The 5,954-nt window shown below is 24.9% G+C and overlaps 1 protein-coding gene across 5 annotated transcripts in view; it reads right to left on the minus strand.

The window, feature by feature from the left end:
* Positions 1 to 4,859, minus strand: part of LOC136083983 (TNF receptor-associated factor 5-like) — a 146,431-nt gene extending 141,572 nt beyond the window's left edge. For all 5 annotated transcript variants that reach the window (XM_065803965.1, XM_065803967.1, XM_065803964.1 and 2 more), the window contains exon 1: positions 4,705 to 4,859. The gene's annotated coding sequence lies outside the window, so the exon portion shown is untranslated. The remainder of the gene's footprint in view (positions 1 to 4,704) is intronic.
* Positions 4,860 to 5,954: the final 1,095 nt, after the last annotated feature.

The following is a 5,954-nucleotide window of genomic DNA, read 5'->3' on the forward strand; positions in this document are numbered from 1 at the left end:
TAGTGTATATATATATATAAATATATATATATATTTATATATATATATATATATATATATATATATATATATATTTATATATATATATATATATATATATATATATATATATATAAATATATATATATATATATATATATATATATATATATATATTATTTACATATTAAAAATATAACAAATGATGCGAGTTAGATAATATATTATAATGGCTTCACAATCCTGGGCTTCAGTTGTTTATTTTATAAAAAGTTGTTTCATCTTGTTGGAGGTCATTAAAATTTCTAGTACAGTTGCTATTTTAATTGTTTTATATGAGTAAAAAAACTGTTATAGTTTTATATTAATGGTGAAGTACTATATCAAATAAACTATTTTTATTTTATTTTGGGATAAGTAATATTTTGAGTCTGTTTATTGTATTATTATTGCCTAGATATATATCGTTATTTGTTTACACTTATTTTACATTTTAGTTTTTTACATTTTTGTTTATTTTTATTTTCCTAAATAATTATTAATAATTAAAGAAGTATGAAAGGGATTTAATTTCACGACTATAGAGAACTCCGAAGAAGAATGTAAGTAATTATGTTTGTAAATAATTGTGTTTCTTTTTGGATTTTGTTTTTATATGGTAAGAAATAAAAAAACTTAATATAACCTATTGGTCATAGCTAATTTCATTTATAATGTCTAAATTTTTTTGACTTGTAGTTTTTACTGAAAATCAAACTTGTTAGTTTGATTTTCAGAGCAAGTTTATTAAGTAATATTCTGGTGGATCAAAGATCAAGGAATGATATGGTTTCAACTGGTTTCCATCTCTTGAATGAAGTACCTAATATTATTTAAATTGATGATTTTTAGTAACACTTTTTGAAGTAAGTTTTATTTCGGTAATTTATGTATGGAATTGTGACTATTTTTACTTGTAAAATTTGACTTTCGTTAAATGCATATGTATATATATATATATATATATATATATATATATATATATATATATATATATATATATATATATATATATATATATATATATATATATATATATATATATATATATATATATATATTTGCAGGTTGCAATTTTTCCAATTTTATTCTTAGAGTATATAAAGATTCCTTCGTTTAACCCTTATACTAGAACAAATATAAAAACAAGTAAATTTAAAAAGATTAAAAACTATTTTAAGCAAATTTTTCTGAGTTGAAGTTTAGGCTTTCTTAAAAATTATGGACTAAAACTTATTTATCAACAATTATGTAAATATATAATAATTTTGTATGGTTGCAACTTTTAAATATATTTTTAATAAAAATTATTTTAACATTCAATATTTAGAGCGCTTGCTATAATTTTTCCAACCTTGTCAAAAAAAATTTTTTGTTTAAGCATTTACTATCATGTGCTTAATACAAAGGAGGGGAAGTTTATCAATTTTTGGAAAATGTATTCACCCTCAGCGTATTAAGATTCTTTAAATTCTTTCATTTATTTAATTTCACTTATTGTCAAAGAAAACTATCGACTGATAAAAATAAAAACATATAGTAATCAGGTTTTGAAATGTCAAATTTAAACTAAGCGATCAAAATAAAACCTTTATTTGTATTCAGCTCTTAAGTTTGTATTAAAAACTGTGAGTTTGTATTAAAAACTAAGAGACTTGAATGGCTGTTTGTACACATTTTTGAGTTGTTTGTCCGCATTTTGATCCCAGAATTCTTATTTAATAATTGTTGGATGAAAGCAAAACGGTACCCATTAGAATATAATGCCAAATTATCTAAACATAACTTTACATTCAAATCTATTGTTTCAACTTGTATTCGTTGTTCTGTACAAACAAATTGAATTTTTTTAGTTTTAGTTAGTTCTATAATGTCTTAACATTAAAGATATTTAAATTGATACACCCTTATGCATTAATTTTAAAGTTGGGATAATAATAATAAATTTCAGTTGAAATGTTTTAGTCAGAAAAATACGAGTTAACAAATGATACGTTGTGTAACAAATGAGCTCAGGTGTTAGGATTTATGTCAGAAACTAAGACTTTGGAACGCCTGCCATTTGTAAAACGTTCATATCATTCGATGGCAAACTTATTAAATAAACTTGCTTTTTTTTTGCACCGTTAAAATAAATTTTAGTTTTTAAGACTGCTGTTGTTATCATAAAAAGATAGCACCAACTTTTTTTTAACTCAATTATTTCTTTTCTAAAAGTAATTATGGAAAGACTCTTTTTTTCCATCCGTTTAGAGTTTGAGTTAAAAGAAAATTGGCAGCAATTGCACTACAAGAATAAGCGACATCATGTATCCAACTAAATGAACTTTTAAATATTATTTGACAATTAAACATTAATCCGACGGCAGAAAAACAGTAGATAGCAGTTGCAACTCTTGCCAGGGGCGCCCAAAGCATTTTTTGGTCTTTAAGATAGCAAACTTTTAGACTTGGAGCAAACTCCAAACATTTATATGTTTATACTTATGCCAAATAAGGATGCTTTGCAAAAAATTGCGATGATTGCAGCTTGGGAACAAAAAAGCGACAAAAATTTAGCTCTTTCCGGCCCCAAACGTGAGAGCAACAAGTCCATAAAATATTTTTTGCATTATTTTCAACTAAACTTATGCTCATTGATAAATTTTAAATTTCATAGTAAAATATTTTAGCGTTCAAAAATTATGACCATATAAAGTTTAAACCCCCTCAGTTTAAGGGGGTTCCAAATTATATATTGTCTCGACAATTAATCATATTTAAACCTATTGGCTTTAAAACTAAAAATTCTATACGACTACTGTTCTTAATTCCATGAAATGTTTCAAAAAGTGTTGCAAGAGTCAGGGGCGCCCAAAGCATTTTTTGGTCTTCGAAATAGCTAACTTCCAGACATTGAGCAAACTCCAAACTTTTATATATTTATACTTATGTCAAATAAAGATGCTTTGCAAAAAATTGCGATAGTTGGAGCTTGGGACCAAAAAAGCCCCAAATATTAAGCCCCCCTGCCCCTAACGTGACAGCTACAAGTTGATGAAATATTTTTTGTATTATTTTCAACAAGACATATATTCGTCAATAAATTTTAAGTTTTATAGTATTATCTCTCAGAGTTCAAAAATTTTTTGAACTCTGAGAGATAATACTATAAAACTTAAAATTTATTGACGAATATATGTCTTGTTGAAAATAATACAAAAAATATTTCATCAACTTGTAGCTGTCACGTTAGGGGCAGGGGGGCTTAATATTTGGGGCTTTTTTGGTCCCAAGCTCCAACTATCGCAATTTTTTGCAAAGCATCTTTATTTGACATAAGTATAAATATATAAAAGTTTGGAGTTTGCTCAATGTCTGGAAGTTAGCTATTTCGAAGACCAAAAAATGCTTTGGGCGCCCCTGACTCTTGCAACACTTTTTGAAACATTTCATGGAATTAAGAACAGTAGTCGTATAGAATTTTTAGTTTTAAAGCCAATAGGTTTAAATATGATTAATTGTCGAGAACTTGCCATATCTGTAAAACGTAAATAAAATTTTTAGTTTGCGGAACTATTTTATTGTTTAACTCTATATTCAACCAGGTGGTATGCTGAAAAACATGCAACTTAAAACAGCCTATTGTACTTCTTTTAAAATTGCACGTAGATTAAATTGCTTCACCAGTATTTTAACACATTTGTGTAAAAAGGTTTTTATTTTTTAAGTTTCATAGATGCTGCAAAATTATATTACAATAAACAAGCATATGAATGTCTTTTTTCTTTTCTTCAACACGTATGCCCCTTACAATTTTTATTTAAGTTAGAGATATCGAAGATTTCAGTTTTTTTTGACCTCTCTTGCAATTTAACAAATATCATGCCACTAACAATGTAATTTTTAATAAATTGCTGAGCTACTTTAATAAAATTTACTTAAAATAACTGATGACTTTACTTAAAATACTGACTTCTCTATCTTATCTCGAGGACCGCGGTTATGGAATTCGATCCTTAAAAACGAAATAAAAAACATGAAGTCATCAAATCTCTTTAAAGCAGCAGTCAAACAGCACCTATTTATCTTAATGAAAGAGGCCTAATTTACAAGACTGCAGTCTTCTACTTGTTCCTGTCATTATTTTAATTTTTTTTTTTATCTTATTTATAAGTGTGTACATATAAACATACTTATATTTATAAATGTATGTAAAGTAAATAGTGACAAAATAAATTACAAAAAAAAAAAAAAAATGAAGTACTTGTGGAAAAACTATAATCAGTTACAGCTGGCTCATGTTTTTGTAGTTTACAAGTCTAGACAATATATATTGAAGAGGAAAGATATAAAAAAAAAAATATTATGCACCAGGGACCAAACTAAAATATTATGCACCAGGGACCTACTTATTATATGTATGTATATAAAATGTGGTAGAAAACAACATCTCTTATTTCAAAACATACTGTCGATAGAATATTTTTTGGATAAAAAAGTAAATTTTTGGCATTCTGTCTATAGCTTGATTAAATAAGACTTATCTTGAAAAGTATTTTAATGAAAAGTTTTAAATTACAGTATTATGCCACAAACACCACTTTTTAGATTCAATGGTGTTACAATATTAATGCTAGTTTTAGTATTCTTTCATTTGTTATGAAATTTTTAAAATAAAACATCTATTAAAAGAAAAAGTGTTACCTTTTTTTTTCTTAACTGAAATCGAGTTATTGAATCAATAGAATATTCTCTGCAATGTTATAATAATGAAAAAATATTAAACTGTATTTTATTTCTTTAATGTTTTAAACGTCAATCCTTTAGCCTCAATATAAAAATATCTTAAATTAAAAAAAGAGCTTTCAAACGCATTCAACCATTAAGGATTTGTCTTAGCTGTTGTATTGTTATAATGTTGATTGTTATAATGTTGATTTAATTTGATGTACAAAGAATAATAAAACATTTTAATATTTTGTGCTCGGGTAGATTTTATTTATTACATACATAAATACTTGAGGTTTTATTTATATTTAAAACTGTGAGATAATGTAAATAGTTCTATTATAACCCTATTATAGCAGAAAAAAATATGAAAAGGACTTTTAAATAAACAAAAAAGACTTTTAAATAAACAAATTTATGAATTTTAAATGTCACGTTAAATTCACGTGAAACCTATTGCGAAGTTACAAATGAAAGGGGCCTGATTGATAAGACTGCAGTCTTCTACTTGTTCCTGTCATTATTTTAGTTTTTCTTTTATCTTATTTATAAGTGTATACATATAAATATACTTGTATTTATAAATAAATTAAAGTTAATTGTATGTAAAGTAAATAGTGACAAAATAAGTTACAAAAAAAAAAAAAAATTGAAGCACTAGTGAAAAAACTAAAATCAGATAAAGCTGGCTCATGTTTTTGTAGTTTACAAGTCTAGACAATATATATTGAAGAGGAAAGGTATTACTAAATTAAAATACTATCTACCAGGTATCTACTTATTATATGTATGTATAAAAAGTCTGGTAGAAAATAAAATCTTTTATTGCAAAAGATTCTGTCTATTGAAAAAAATTTGGATAATAAAGTAAATTTATGGCATTCTGCCTATAACTTGATTAAATAAGACTTGTCTTGACAAGTATTTCAATGAGAAACTTTAAATTATAGTATTATGCCAGAAACACCACTTTTTGGATTCAATAGTGATACAATATTAATTCTAGTTTTAGTATTTTTTTATTTGTCATGAAAAAGTTTCAAATAAAAAATCTATTAAAGAAAAAGTGTTACTTTTTTTTTTCTTAACTGAAATCGAGTTATTGAATCAATATAATATTCTCTGCAATGTTATAATAATGAAAAAAATATTAAACTTTACTTTATTTCTTTAATGTTTTTAATTTTTATTTATTAAGTACATAAATACTTAATGTTTATTTATAA

The sequence above is a fragment of the Hydra vulgaris genome, chromosome 08, assembly GCF_038396675.1.
Source record: "Hydra vulgaris chromosome 08, alternate assembly HydraT2T_AEP".
Classification (NCBI taxonomy): domain Eukaryota; kingdom Metazoa; phylum Cnidaria; class Hydrozoa; order Anthoathecata; family Hydridae; genus Hydra; species Hydra vulgaris.